This window comes from Triturus cristatus, chromosome 1_2 (assembly GCF_964204655.1).
Source record: "Triturus cristatus chromosome 1_2, aTriCri1.1, whole genome shotgun sequence".
Taxonomy (NCBI): Eukaryota; Metazoa; Chordata; class Amphibia; order Caudata; family Salamandridae; genus Triturus; species Triturus cristatus.
In genome coordinates, this window is record NC_140580.1 from 17,724,709 (window position 1) to 17,740,341 (window position 15,633).

A 15,633-nucleotide genomic window follows, 5' to 3' on the forward strand; every position below is an offset into this window, starting at 1 on the left:
AAAGGATAACAAAACATGACTGCATCTTCCAGACTCTGTCAAACCCCCTCGTTATAGTACTGCTTAGTTAATATATTGTCACTCTAATAAAAAAAAATATGATTCACTTTCTCCAATTACATGGTATATATGCTAAGATTTTCTTATGGTACGATTCATTGTATCAATTTGCATCACCCTATTCATCCATCTCCTCTTATTTGTGTGCCTGCCAGGACAAAATGTTCTTAGTAACACCACCTTCTCACGAGAGCAGCTCCTCTTGTGGAGAAATGCTCAGAACTTTTCAAATGTCCCTTCTAATGTGGCACCATTTCTAGACACAGCTTTTCATAATGCTTTCCATAACACAATGTCATATAGGAATGTGAGGTTTTAACATATTTTCTGTCTCGATACATCATATGTGATAGGCCTCGATCTGCATCAGTTAGAGACCTTGAAAAAGTCTCAGACTAGGATTTGATCATCTTTATCTCTCTTGCTTTCTATAGGATTTACTTTCCTTTGAGAAAAGGTACAACATTTTTACATGACTTTTCAGCCGCGTAATATGCTTGGCTATCCTTTAGACTGTCCATTCGAAGATCACCAGAACTCATAACCAACATATCCGCACAAAAAGATGTGCTCCGAAGAATACTAGACCTATGCCCTCTGCTTTTGCATCCAAGCTGTTTTCTGCAGTTTTTCTCTCTTCAAGAGTTTCTCAACATACTCTTTTGCCCACTAAGTATTGGGATTGTATGAAAAGGTCTTGTCCCTCTTTGCTGATGTAGTCGTTTTGTGATAGAAATCCTGACACAATGAAAGTTTCATTTTTCCTACAGCACCCACAGCCTCACCCAGGTCATCTATCTCTCAACACATATCACTCTCCCACACTCTGAATGTGCAGAGGTGTGCTCTTGTTTGAGTTCTGCTGCTCCCATTCCCCCAGTGGGAGTGGTTCTGCATAGGTTTGCTTTACAATTTTTAACCATACTAGTTTTTTGTTTTCCCCCTCAGTGATTGTTAATGATATGAACATAGCTATTTTTATTCTCAACATAATTTTTTACATGTTGTTTCTGTATAGTTTAGCAAGTGAATTGCTGGGTGCATTTGACTAACTGGAAGAAAGGTAGCATAAAACCTAGGAGTCTTTTTCCTGATAACTTTCACCAAAAACGTACTTCTATGATCTGCTGCATTAGAATATTTTAATTTTGTACACCGTAGTCTTGTGCAACACTTCTATTTCAATTAAGTGACGCTATAAAAACGTGACACTTTTACAACTGTTGAATAAATTGAAATGTCAATCATTTTTAAAACGTGCAAGAGGGAGAAGAGAGTTCAAGAGGTTCAGATTGGAAGTTTAAAGGTAAATTTCTTTTCAGAAGTCAAACGAGTTACAAGGGCCATTGTAAAGGTTTCACTGCTTCCGAATCAAATTAAAACATTAATGTGACTGTACATCTAATTCTGGGATACAATTCAGCAAATACACATTCATTTAAGTATTTACCACCAGGAAGAAACTCCATAATAAGGTAGAGATTTAGCTTATCCTGAAAGCTATAGAACATCTTCACAACCCAAGAACTGTCGGCTTCCACCAGGATATCCCTTTTTGCACGGATATGTCCAACCTAGAGAATTACACAAATAACAAGAAAGCAAGAAGAGAACCTTTAAAGCAAGTGTCCAAATAGCATACTTTTGCTTATGTCAAGAAGTTGGGGAAATCACAAGGTTTGAGGTCATCCACATTCTTTGCTTAGTCATCTATTATAGCAGTTCTTTCTAAGATTTCTACAGGACGTAAGCAGGCAGCGAGAAAAACAAGCATTGGCATAGCCAATAGGTCTCGCCTTTGGGACCTTATAAGTGTTTAGCAATGCAACAGTTGATGTTGTTGCACCAAGGATATTGTGCTGCAAAACTAAATACTTATAAGGTCCCAAAGGCGAGACCTATTGACTATGCTGCTACCAGATACTTAAATGGTTAACTGTGTTCTAGCAAAACTCCTAAGAATTATTGAAATCTGAGACATAGCACGGCCTCTTGTGCTCTTTAGGTTAACCAAGTTATATGGCGTGAGACACTCAGGTACAAGCAAGAATAGGCTGGGTGAGACAGTCACACCTGACAATGGGTAGGTTAAAAAAAAAACTCTGAATATGTAGTGTGACACCCATGTCTGACCGGAGACATATATATATGAACAGACTGAATGAGACATTGGCAATGGACTAGAGACATCCGAAGAGCCCTGGTGAGACACTCGCACTGTACATGGGACAGTCTGAATCTCTGATTCGAACATGGTAGACACACCGACAGGAGGAGTGGCAGAGCCCAGCATAGTTTCAATGAAACACACACACGTGGCACGAGATAGCCTGGGACACCCTGCAGAGACAATGGGGGACACACCAACCAGAGGACAGCTACAGATCCCTGCATAAAGTTGATGAGACACACACTCCTGACACGGATCAGCTTGAGGTCTGTAACAGACTGGAGTGTGCGCCTATCAGTGCACAGTCATGAACAGGCCTCACAAAGAGACGGACTCCTCGCTGCGGCCTGTCTCTGGACTCAGCAAGATTCAGCCAGTGAGTCGCTGTGTCAGACCCGGGTCCCGCCAGCCTACCTGAACTTAGGGCACAGTAAAGACTTCGGCGTCCGCGGCGCAGGCCACCAGGGTGCGGGCGTAGGAGTCCATGGTGCGGGCGGGCATCCCTCCTGCCCTCTGCAGAGGTCGAAGAGAGGGTAGCCACGGGCGAGACCTGTCCAGTCACAGCCACTCCGGGGGTGCAGAGGTCGGAGCGTGCGGTAACTTCGGACGCAGACCACTCACTCCCAGTCCTGGCCTGCTGCACAGCCCACTCCGGTACCCGAAGGTCTGTGTGAGGTAACTTCAGACGGGTGCCTGGAGAGTGGTGCGATAATTACAGACCTCAGCATGGGGGTCGGTGTGCGAGAGCTTCAGATGCAGGCACATGCACACAGCCCTGGCAGGGTGCACAGCTCCCTTTGGAGGATGGAGATCTGTAGTGTCGTGACACTGACGCGATACGCCGAGGCGTACGTGTCCGGTCACGTGAGATAGTTAATAAAAGTCAAGTCGCGCACACACGTACGCCAGAACGGCTACGGCGGCGGACGATACTAAGCAGGCTCTGTGTCCCCGTCTCATCATTAGTAGGCCAGGCTCCATGCGGTGTCCGTGCGATCACCCCGCACGACATTACAAAGTGGCGATGAGGGTGGGCGTGCCCTCGCCTCTGTGCTTCGCGGGTGTGGCGGCCGTGTAGCGAGCTCCGCTCGCGGTGCTCGTGCCCCCGCGTCATCGACCTAGGTCTGCGTCAGGCCCCTGGTGCGGTGTCCGGAGCGCGCACCTGCCTACCGGCTGTTTGCGCACCACGCGTCTGTGGCCGTGTGTGCAAGCGGACGCTGCGCGAGGCGTCCGTGAGGCTTCCCCAGCGCGGGGATCACCACGTGGGGTGTCCTGCCTGAAGCCGGCCTGGAGCGCTGTCACGCGCCAGCAAAGAGCAGAAAAAGCTGTCAGCCTGGAGCCTGCGTGAGTAATGAGCCCTATCTCTAGGCAGTTGTACCGGGACTCACCCTAGTGGAAGAACTGGAGGGTGCTGGAGGCTAGTTCATCAAGGCCCCAAGTGATTTTCACAGCCCAGATATCACGGGGGAGGTCCCAAACCTTGAGGTGTCAGTCTGCCACGGGGGAGAGGAACACTGAAGGAGACCACACCTACTTCAGCAACAGGTCTCGCCTAGCGCAGGCAGCCCACGCGCAACATGACGAACATTCCCCCAATTGAGCCGTTCACAGTAGAAGGGTCCCCGTCAGCGGTGGCAGCCCGATGGAAGGATTGGGAGGACAGATTACGGATCTTTTTTGAAGCCACAAAAGTCCATAGGGACCAGAAACGCGCGATGATCATTCATCTCGGGGGGAAAGACATTCACAATATAGTCAAGACGTTCGTGGAAAACACCCCCAAAACGCATACTACATTGATAGCCGTGCTAAATGAGCACTTCGAGCCAATGGCAAACCGCGATTATGAGCGATTCATATTCCGCCAAGCGCGTCAGCTCCCCGAGGAGTCGCTAGACAAGTTCCATGCCCGCCTCAAGAATCTAGCAGCCACATGTGGATTTCGGGACGAGACGGAAGAAATAAGAGGGCAGATAATACAAGGGTGTGCATTGGTCAAACTGAGGGAGCGAATATTGGAGGAATCCGGTAAACCCCTGGCAGAAATACTAACAATGGGCAGGATGAAAGAACTGTCGAAAGCGCGTGCCGCGCACATGGAAGCTGCCCTGCAGGTACCGGTGAAGGTGGAGCCAGTCAACGCAGTAGTAGTCAAGCCGAAACAGAGGTGGCCCAGAAAATGGGCGGGTGCTGTCGCCCCAGAACAACCGAAGTCATGCGGATACTGTGGCGGGCCGCCACATGCCACGGCAGAATGTCCCGCACGAGGGAAGAAGTGTCTGGGGTGCGGGCGCTTCAACCATTTCGAAAAGGTGTGCCGGTCGAAAAGGTTTCGCAAACCCCGCCAAACAGTAAATGCTGTGGATGAAGGAGAACTAGGGGCCAGCGACATGGATGACGACGGCGAAGTAGAGAAAGTGATACACCGGATACACATGATAGGCGCTGCAATGCGCAAGACGCGACGGCTCCCGCAGTGCAACGTCCGGGTAGGATCGCAAGAAATCACCACAGTGGTGGATACGGGGGCCAGCATCAACATCATGGCTGCTGCTCTGCACAGTTCCATGCACCCGAAGCCGGTGCTACACCCGTCGACAATAACGGTGTTCGCGTATGGACAGGAGGAACTGTTAAAGGTGTGTGGGAAGTTCAAAACCACGATATCTCATGGAACCCGGTCGGTCACGTCAAACATCTACGTCACGGAGGACTGGCAAGGCATGCTCCTAGGCTGCCGAGCAGCCGAAGACCTCGGAGTAGTGACTTTCGCGTTTGGGGTGCACCAAGAGTCCATGCACCACATCCTGGAAGAATTTGAAGAGGTATTCCAAGGGATAGGCAAGTTCCGGGGCAAGGAGATCCACTTACATATAGACAACACCGTTCAGCCAATAGCCTTGCGACACCGGCGAATAGCATTCCATCTCAGGCCATTGGTGGAGGCTGAACTGAAGAAGCTTGAGGCGGCCGGAATCATCGAAAAGGTGTCTGGACCTACCCCGTGGGTGTCTCCCATAGTAGTGGCAATGAAGCCCAAGCAACCAGGCGCAGTCAGAATATGCGTTGACATGCAACTCCCCAAGGTTGCCATCAAAAGGGAGCGCCACATCACCCCCACCATCGACGACCTCATCGGGGAGATGGCGGGTGCCAGGTGGTTCTCGAAGTTGGACCTCCGATCAGGATACCACCAGCTGGTTCTGGATGAAGCGTCTCGGAATATTACCACGTTTTCTACACACGTCGGACTAAGACGTTACACCCGGTTGAGCTTCGGAGTATCGAGCGCTGCCGAGGTGTTCCAAAACGTAATCCAGGAGCTCATCGCTGGGATTCCGGGGGCAATTAATGTCAGTGACGACATTATGGTGCACGCCAAGACGGTTGCAGAACACAACGAGCGACTACTCCAAGTACTACGACGAATAAGAGAAGCGGGTCTCACGTTACAACGAGAAAAGTGCGAGTTCTTATGCGATAAGCTACAGTTCTTCGGGTACACTTTCTCAGCGGAGGGAGTCAACCCGGATCCGGAGAAAGTGAAGGACATTAAAGAAGCGCCTTCCCCCACCAATATCACGGAAGTTCGAAGCTTCCTAGGAATGGTCAACTACTGCGGTAGATTCATCAAAGACCTGGCCAACCTAACAGCACCCCTGAGAGAACTAACGAAAGAGTCCACCCCGTGGACGTGGGGCAGCGAGCATGCTCGAGCATTCGAAGAAATCAAAAATGCGCTTTCAGAAGCAACTACACTCGCATTCTTTGACCCCGCTAAGCTCACCCTAATCGCCGTGGATGCTGGGCCGGTCGGACTGGGTGCTGTCCTGCTACAGAGGACAACGAGTCAAGAGGAATGGGTCCCAGTGGCATTTGCCAGTAGGTCACTCACCGAGACGGAACAAAGGTATTCTCAGATAGAGAAAGAGGCCATCGCAATTCACTGGGGCTGTCACCATTTCCACTTATATGTGTACGGAAAACCCTTCGTCGTGACCACCGACCACAAGCCCCTGGTGGCGCTCTTCTCAGGCACATCCACGAAACCGCCACCATGGTCCAGTTGCAAAATTACAACTGCAAAATAGAATACCAGCCAGGGGCACGAAATCCCGCTGACTATCTTTCGCGTCACCCTCGCAAGGCCACTCCACAGGAGATGGAAGAAGCGGCGGAAACCGAGGAGTATGTACGGTGTGTCACTGCTCGGTCGTGTCCCATACCGGTGTCCATGGCCAGTCTGCTACGTGCCACGGATCAAGATGAGTGTCTGCAGAGAGCCAAGCTAGCTGTCCAGAATAATAACTGGAATAGAGCCAGAGAAGAGTGGAAGAGCCTGATGCTCCGGGCGAAACAGATAATGGACAGTCTTTAACATGTTAGGGAGGAATTGACCGAGGATGACACCGGATGTCTGCTAAGGGGGCACAGGCTGGTCGTCCCGACGTCCCTGACTCAAAGGATGGTAGATCTCGCCCACATCGGTCACCAAGGCATGGTGAAAACCAAATCGAGACTACGCTCCAAGGTCTGGTTCCCCCTCATGGACGACTTAGTAGAAGCCACAGTTCGGGCCTGTCACGCCTGCCAGATCACTGGGGAAGCACCCAGGCCTGCCCCCATTGTCATGGAACCTCGTCCAAGAACACCATGGTCCCACATAAGCGTGGACTTTGGCAGTCTGCCGGATGGAAGACATACTCTAGTCGCCATAGATGATCACTCGAAGTATCCTGAAGTGGAAATACTGGCGGCCCTACGCGCCAGCGAGGTGATTCTAAAACTAGAGAAAATAATGGCTACCCATGGACAGGTAAAGGAAATTAGAACGGACAATGGGTCCCCCTTCCAGAGCCAAGAGTTCGCATCATATCTGCAAGCTCTGGGTATTCGTCATCGACGAATCACGCCCCGCTGGTCTCAAGCAAATGGGGAAGCTGAACGTTTCATGAGAACCCTTAACAGGGTGATACGCATTGCACATGACAAAAGCCAGTCTGTGGAACTCGCCATCTTTACTTTCCTCCGAAGCTATCGCCAGACGCCCCACTCTACTACCGGAACGGCCCCCGCCCACTTGATGATGGGAAGGGTGGTCACTGATGCTATACCACATCATCCAGAGTGGAGACCGGAATCCCGCGACGACAGTGCCATTGACGCCAGGCGCCGAAGGGCATATGCGCATGCCGACACCCGGCGCCGCGCAGTGGTGCCGGACATGGTACCTGGGGACACGGTGCTCATCAAAAGCCGAACGCCCGGCAGCAAGTTCAGATTGAGTTTCGAAAAAGAGCTGTGGACCGTGGAAGAAGTCAAGGGTACCTGCGTTACAGTGAGGCGAAGAGGGGAAAAAGTGACACGGAACATTTCGTACTTCAAAAGGATTCCGTCCTCCATCGGAACGGGAAGCTTGCATCAGGATCCACCCCAGGATTGCCCTCGGAGTGAGGATGTGTCGCCAGAGCCTACGGAGTCCATGGACCTAGCGGTTGGAGGAGCTGGTTCCCAGTCTTGGGACAATGACTCACGGTGGCCTGCCGGACGGCCAGATGTGTCACCATTAAATGAAGCGGAGGCCGCAGTTGCCGGAGGTGAGAGTGGTAGTGATGTCCCTGCGAGTAGGAACTCTAGTCTCGTGCTGGACAGTGGAGAGTCGAGGTACAACCTGCGACAGCACCCCGAGCCCTCTCGCCAACTTAAGGACTATGTCAAGTAAGGTTGTTTTGAGTTGGTTTAATGGGCAAGTAAATGTTAGAGTTGGGGATGACGTCAGGATGAACGGGACTCTCCAGTCTGGGGTATTGAAATTTGTTTTGAAATGTTTTTGAATTTTTGTGTGTTGGGGAGGAATGTAGTGTCGTGACACTGACGCGATACGCCGAGGCGTACGTGTCAGGTCACGTGAGATAGTTAATAAAAGTCAAGTCGCGCACGCACGTACGCCAGAACGGCTACGGCGGCGGACGATACTAAGCAGGCTCTGTGTCCCCGTCTCATCATTAGTAGGCCAGGCTCCATGCGGTGTTCGTGCGATCACCCCGCACGACATTACAGAGATCCGTGTGTGGTAATTTGAGATCGGTGTGCGGTAACTTCAGACCAGTGTGCGGCAACTTCAGACCAGTGTGCGGCAATCTCAGCCTGCGCACACACAGCGCCGGCCGGCTGCACAGCACCCTTCCCCTGCACGGTGTGGCAACTTCAGACTGGTGTGGGGAGGTCGGTGTGTGTAGGTAGAGCAGCGTGCGGTAACTTCAGACGCACCTCACACACAGCCCAGGCCAGCTGCAGAGCCCCCTCCGCCCGCAGACCTAGGCAGCAGGCTATAATAAATCCTTCTGCTGTATGAAAGATTACCAGGCGTTAATGGACCAGAACGCTCTCACTGCAAGACACTTTTTGCTCATTGTTATGAAATCGCGTATCTGTACTTTCTCATACAAAATATCCTCCTTCATCACTCTTTTTAGAGTACTCCTACATACACTTTTTTGCCTCATCGCCTCCTCTTCGTTTTACTCTCTCATGAACACACACCTACCACAAATCACTTCCTTTGGCGCCGTCAATATTTTAAACCTGTGTACACCCCTTTCACACGAAATTATAATAAACAGAATGAAATATGTAGGCTGAACGCGCTCACGTGCCTTGCGTTCTGGGGAGTTCGCACTACCTTAAAACTGATGAGATCTCAACGTGCCCCAGATATGAACACCCACAATTTGAACTCACCCAGGGACCTACAGGCGACTCAGTTCATAGTATACACTATACGTGTCATATATTGCACGAAAAAAACACACATCTGGAAAACACAAATTCTCTAAGATCAAGAGAAATATAGACGGGACCTGCAGCGTGGACTTAGATGGCCATAAGGTTTTTTAAGGTAATTGTTGATGACTTAATTAGTATTGTACCTTGCAATTTTATGGCGATAAATAATGGAACCTGATACAAAAATCAGTAGTTATACCATCCAAGCGTCTAGACTAGCTTCCCCACCCCCAAACTTTCCATTCTAGTTCCAACCACCAGAGCTCTCTACTTATGTAGAAGTATATAAAGATGCATTAGAATTGATAGAGCACATGCAGCTGCTGGAGATAAGCGCCCAGAGAATCCACAACTCGTTCCTTTCTTTCCCAGCAGCATTTACTCCCCCTGTTGATGATGTAGTGGGACAATCGCGGGGATTGTGGCTGAGTCGCGGACCAGGAACGTCCCGTGGCCCTGGCCTTGCAAAAGGGCCACTGCCTCGACCCGGGTCTGTCGCCCCCAGTACCAAGCATCGCAGTCCTCTGCATCGAAGTGCCCGGACATGTCGCCCCCGAGCGCAGCCCGAAATGGCAGCCGGAAACGCGGCCTCACCTACCGGCAATGACGTCGAGAGCCGAGATCGCAACCAATGGGCGTTAATGGTGACCGGATTATCGGTCAGACGTTGCAGCTTTTCCTGTGACTATGGTAGGTGCCGCAAGTAACATAGAAAGAAGACAAAAGAAGTATGGCAACAAAATGAGGACTACATTTACCCTGTTGGGAATGGAGATAAAAAGAAGTCAGCATGTTAGGATTTCGAATTGAATAAACTTTAGTTGTGAGAGAATAACACTTTTGTAATCATTTATAGCAATTTGGAACACGGACAGCAGCAAGCCAGTGCCCTCGTTCCGAGTCCATTGCCCCCACATCGTTCTAACTATAAATATCACATAGAACAGAGACCGCGGGGCACGCTCCATATTGCATCATCTCATATCAGTGTCCGTATCAACGCATCGTCTCCGTTATAAACAAGCGCGCGCCTCGCACTGACGAGGAGAGGAGGCAGCAGGGGGAGGGGAGAGAGGAGGGAGCCTGGGCCCGTTTCTCTTGCGGGAGCGAGCGAGTTAATTACAAACATATGGTTTGAAAGCTCGCTCCCGCAAGGGAATCGACAAACGTGCACGCGTTGCCATTCAAAGCAATGCAACGCGTGCACGTTTTTGCCCGCAAAGCTGTGACGATTACTAAAGGTCTTTTTCCTACGCAGCGCATGCGCGCTGCGTAGGCGAGACCTAAAATTGTTTAAACGGGTTTTCTTCAATTCAACCTTCCAAAATATCCACAGTAATGTCCATACAAAGCACCACAATCAACTTTAAAAATAAGGTGATCCAAAAACGTCCGACAAAACCTAGGTCTGCTGCTAAAAGCCTTCCTGTCTCTTCTGTGAAGTTAGACTTAAACGAAAATCTAAGGTGAATTAAAGTTACCTAATCTGACCCTTCAAAGGTTAACCAGCTTTACTTACAGATTGTAAACAAGTGTGCATGCCAACATTTCTTCAGTTGTTACTTGGTTCTCTCTCTCCTTTTTTTAATTTGGAGTGCACCCCAAAAAATGAAGATGTATCCCAATACTTTCAATTCTTTTTGCACACAAATACAATGTTGGTTGAGAAAATAGTTTTTTTTTTTTTTTTTAAATAAAATTCAAAATTTACCTAGAATAGTATTGGCAAAACGGCTCTTTAAAATATGTAATAATAGAATTTTATAAACAGCGTGAATACCTGGGGGCGTCTTGGTGCTACAACTGTTAGAGAGGATCATAAGCTGGAAAAGCCCCTACTAATTAACAAACAGCCAAGCTTTTAAAGCCTTCCTAAAATGAAGGAGATGGGTTATGGATTCCATAGTTAAGCAGTGCAGCCACTAAAACTTCTGCCGCCCCAGTAGGAGTGCTTAAATTTCAGAACCCTCACATTTTTGGCAGAGATTGCCCAAAGCGCCCTAGTGGAAATGTACCATTTGAAACTATGCTTGGGATAGTCAGGGCCATTATAGTGAAGGGCCTCATGGGAGATACAGGCAATGTATTTCCTGATTGGCAGCCAGTTTAACTTATGCAAGGCTGAGATACCATTGGAACTTGGGAATCCTTAACAGCATGCTGGCTGCTGCATTCTGTAGGGTCTGAAGTTTGTTCAGTAGTCGCTGCTGCATATTTATATAGAGGGCATTATAGTAATCAAATTTGGAAAGAACGAGGGTCATCATTACAGTCTTCTGAAGTTCAAAAGGAATTCAGAAGAAACGTTTTTATTATCCTAAAGGTATGGAATGAGGCAGAGATGACTCAGTTAATTTGATCTCCGAAAGGGAGCTTGTCACCAAACATGACAACTAATTTCCTTACCTTCTTAAAAGGGTTGGGGGAATTCTCAGCTTTTGTGGGCACCAGATGTGGGGCCAGAAGGAAATGTAATTTCCGAAACAGAAGACTTTAGTCTTTCCAGAGTTTAGCTTAAGGTAACTGCCTTTCATACATTTCCTACTTACAGCTACAGTTATGAAACCTCATGGCTGTACCCTGAACATCACTGTGTCGTCAGCATTTAACACAATGGAAAAGCCAAAGGTTCTAATCAGACTAGCCAATAGTGTAATATATACATTAAAAAGCACATGGCTCAAAGATGACCCTTGTGGTACCCCAGTGGGGAGTGAAACGGGGCAGAAAAAACTCATTTGGGGCAACTGACTTATCTTCCGGAGAGAAAGGATCCTAAAATAGCCAGTGTAGATCCCTTAATCCCAATATTATGGAGACGGTCCAGAAGCAGATTATGGTTGACCGTGTTGAACGCGGCCAAGAGGTCAAGTAAAATAAGGGCTGCTTTGCCTCCATTATACAAAATTGCCTTAATTTCCTCAGAGGCCACAACCAAAGCCGATTCAGTACTATGACCGCTTCTGAATCCAAATTGGGTGGAATTAAGAAGGTGATTATTTCTTTTTAAAATGAAGCAAGTTCCTGGTTCATAGCCTTATCCACAATTTTAGCAGGCACTGGAAGTAGGGAGATGGGACAATAGCTGCTAGGTACGCGAGGACAGAGTGTTTTTTTAAATTTTATTAATGGTAGCACATAGGCAATTATTCACTGTTTTGGGAAATGCCCTGATGTGAACATCTCATGATCAAAACGGTTCTTTGAAAATAAGTCCAACTTTGTTTTAAGCATTTCAATGACTTAACCACGTCTGAGGTTTCGGATAATATTTTTGTAACCTCTCTGTCTACTTTCCCTAGCAGTTCAAGAAGCCCCTTATATCCCATTTGTCACAAATGGTCAGAGGAGTTGGCCTAACAGCTAGGGTGGTCGTCCTGGAATCTGGGGAACTGGGTTCGAGTCTCGGCAACGACGCTGAACATCCTGTGACTCTGGGCAAATCACTTAATCTCACTGTGGCTAACAAAAAAAATAATGTGTCCTCATGTAACGCAACTGGTGCTATGTAAAGCGCTTTGATACCCGATTCGGGCAAAGTTCGCGATATATAAAACTCCGTAAAAAGAAAAAAAAGAGGGGAAACGGAGTAGCAAGTGTGAATTATTAGTTCTCCCAAACCATCACTGCACCTACAGGGACACATTAAAAGGACCCAAAGCATGCTGGGTTCGATGGCCAAACAAATGAATCCACAATATAAGATTTTTAATTTCCAATTCTCAGCCTAGCTCCCCCTAGCCCTAGGACTGAAAATTGTTACCACTGCGCAAAAATAGTGAAACAGAATCTATTTGGGATTTTCAAGATGGCAAAAAAAATATTCCGATCTTTTCTCCAGTCAATCACATTCAACAAAACAAAATGTGATCGGCAGGAGTAGCGCATTACGATTAACAATTATAAACGACAGCCACTAAGTACCCTGCACCCTTAACTCTGGGTAAAACCTTGGTTACTTCCTACTGACCTTAATTCATCAAGACCTGGAATGAAGGTCAGCAGGAAGTAATCAGGGTTTTTACCCAGAGGGAAGGGTACAGGGTACTCCGTCGTTGGCATATAGTCTAAGGGAGGTGGCATCCTGTTATCCGATTTTGATTTAAAAGAAACCTCTCCTCCCTTCTAGGGAACATTTTTTTAAAGTCCTTAACCATTGTGAAAGTCACAATTTTAATTTAAACGCCAGTTACGCAAAAAGGTTAATCCTTTCAAGGTCACTCAGCAACTTTTTTTACGGGTTTGCACTGCAGCAACAAAAGCACACTTTCAAACAGAGTTCTACTTTGATGCCAATTTGGACTTTGGGCACAAGCAAGATTTCCTACTGGGACTCTTGAAAACATCTTTTTTCACCTCTTAACCTTTTCCCCTCCATTAATCTGCAAGAAAATTGACATGATAACGCTAGGCGACTGGCAAATTTGTTGCAAACCCAGTCACATGGTCTAAACGTATAAGCAAATAAAAAATGTCCTTCAATGGATGGTGTAGCTAAACCATAACAACACAGTGGCGACATGTATGACCTAATATGTATAAAGAGAGTTATTTTGAGTGGGTGTGTATGTATGGCAGAGAGAGGTTGATCTTTGAATAAGGATGTACTAGATTATTAGGGGGGGTGGGCTGGGGAGGAAGTAGATGGAGGGGAATGTAGATAGGTCGGGTGGGGGAAAAAGTATCAGTGGCACCTTTGCACAACTGGCCATTAGAATCAAACCATTTATTTTACCTTTTCTATGAGCCCATTATAAAAACATTGAAAAGAGTGAAAATTCCAATGCACAGAGAATCCATTATTCTGAAGCTAAAAATACAAGAGTCTGGGATTGTTTAGAGCCGAATATTAAATGTCAGTATATATGGATGCAACAGGTGTATTCAATGGAGAGCCAAGGACATCAAAATAGACCCACTGGACAAAAACGCAGCACTTACTGGAAACCGCAGAGGAGGGATCTGCCCACCAAAAGAAACTTCCCACCAAAAATCATCATGATTAGTCAAAACACAGATAATCATGCCTCCTTGGCAAAAAAAAACTCAAAACCAATGGCCTTTAAGAAGGAAAGAAAGCCATGAAACACCTCAGAGTTCACACATGATAATAACAAAAGAAAGGATTAAGACTAAGAGAAACAACCATTGTGAATTTGAACAGTCACAAGTTAAAAGGTGCCATGAAGACCGGAACTGGGCAACTGAAAGCTGAACTTAGACTGGTGCATGGTAGCGGAGAGAGAGGTAAATGAAAGCAGGGGTTGCCCAGCTAAATGGACTAAAATCTGGGGTAAATGCAAGGACCACCGTGGGGGGCTGTGTGATCCACCTGTACTTATGGGAGCGGATGTTCATAGTCCGATATAAGCACTTGCTGCAACTACCATGTAACTTGATTGCGGGTTGTGAGAGTAATTCTGATTGTGTCTTGATGCTGCACCCTATGATGTTGTTTCTCTTTTTACTTGCAATAAAAATAATTCGAAAAAGATGCCATGAAAAAACAAGTTACAGGTATAATAAAATGACAACATAAGCCCGAGTGTCATTTGGTCACAAGGCAAAAGGACAGTTCATGGACTCCTCTAAGAATCCAAACATCAGCCTGTATGGTGACTGGGAACAGCAAAACAATTTTAGCCAGAGTTAAGATTATTATAGCTGCAAGCCCCTTTGGATTTGAGACTACAGAAATGTGCCTCCTCAGCCAGCCCAATATTTTAGAACAAAGCAAACACAAGGAGATGATGGACGGAGCACTCAAACTTTTCAGACACTCACCCCCAGGTCACAGATCTGCGTTGAACCCATCAACGCCCTAAATTGGCAGGGTATGCCCAGACGTGAGTCCCTTGCTCACTTTGCCTCTGGATTCAAGCTAGTCTGGCTGATGAGGGGTGAAACCCCGAAACCGGTCCCCGGGTGCTTGTTTCCTGTCCAGGGAAGACCTGTTGTGACCGTTTGGGCTGGACTGTTCCCATGAGGAACCGGGTCAAGCCTGATTTGCATATGGCTGGGTTTGAACTGGGGTGCGAAGTGAGCTAAAGAACGATGATGGATTAAACCCAGATCGGTGACTGGGGTGATTGTCAGTGTCTAAAAACTTTCAGCGCTCTGTCCCTCATCTCCTTGGGTTTCCTTTGTTAGCCCTAAGTTGGCAGGGTATGCCCAGACGTGAGTCCCTTGCTCACTTTGCCTCTGGATTCAAGCTAGTCTGGCTGATGAGGGGTGAAACCCCGAAACCGGTCCCCCGGTGCTTGTTTCCTGTCCAGGGAAGACCTGTCGTGACCGTTTGGGCTGGACTGTTCCCATGAGGAACAGGGTCAAGACTGATTTGCATATGGCTGGGTTTGAACTGGGGTGCGAAGTGAGGTAAAGAACGATGATGGATTAAACCCAGATCGGTGACTGGGGTGATTGTCAGTGTCTAAAAACTTTCAGCGCTCCGTCCCTCATCTCCTTGGGTTTCCTTTGTTAGCCCTAAGTTGGCAGGGTAAGCCCAGAAGTCAGTCCCTTGCTCAATTTACCACTGGATTCAAGCTAACCTGGCAGATGAAGGGTGAAACCCCGAAACTGGTCCCAGGTTGATTGTTTCCGGTCCAGGGAAGACCTGG

General features: G+C 47.7%; 1 pseudogene across 1 annotated transcript in view; it reads right to left on the bottom strand.

Moving 5' to 3' along the window:
* LOC146866653 (serine/threonine-protein kinase 38-like) overlaps positions 1-15,633 on the bottom strand; it is a 659,816-nt pseudogene that overhangs the window by 505,627 nt on the left and 138,556 nt on the right. Inside the window, exons 6-7 of the transcript XR_014966481.1 lie at positions 9,370-9,379; positions 1,511-1,634 (exon numbers count right to left, since the gene is read on the bottom strand). The product of XR_014966481.1 is annotated as a serine/threonine-protein kinase 38-like (transcript). The remainder of the gene's footprint in view (positions 1-1,510; positions 1,635-9,369; positions 9,380-15,633) is intronic.